This window comes from Myotis myotis, unplaced genomic scaffold, assembly GCF_014108235.1.
Source record: "Myotis myotis isolate mMyoMyo1 unplaced genomic scaffold, mMyoMyo1.p scaffold_m19_p_13, whole genome shotgun sequence".
Taxonomy (NCBI): Eukaryota; Metazoa; Chordata; class Mammalia; order Chiroptera; family Vespertilionidae; genus Myotis; species Myotis myotis.
Genome location: NW_023416317.1, coordinates 56,834,027 through 56,834,247, shown reverse-complemented (window position 1 = coordinate 56,834,247; position 221 = coordinate 56,834,027).

Genomic DNA, 221 nt, shown 5'->3' with positions numbered 1-221 from the left:
TACGTGGCACGTTCGCCGGCGTCGAGGCGCTGGGCGCAGCTCTGGCAGACGTAGCCAATGAGAGTCCGAGCGCGCCCGGTTGCTATGGGGACCGCGATTGGGTCCCGCGGGTCAGCTGGCCATTGGCGGATCCGAAGGCGGAACTGGCGCCAAGGGCGAGTCCGCCTCCCGGCCCGCCCGCGCCCGGGAGGAGGGCACGGACCCCGGGGTGGGCGCCGCCT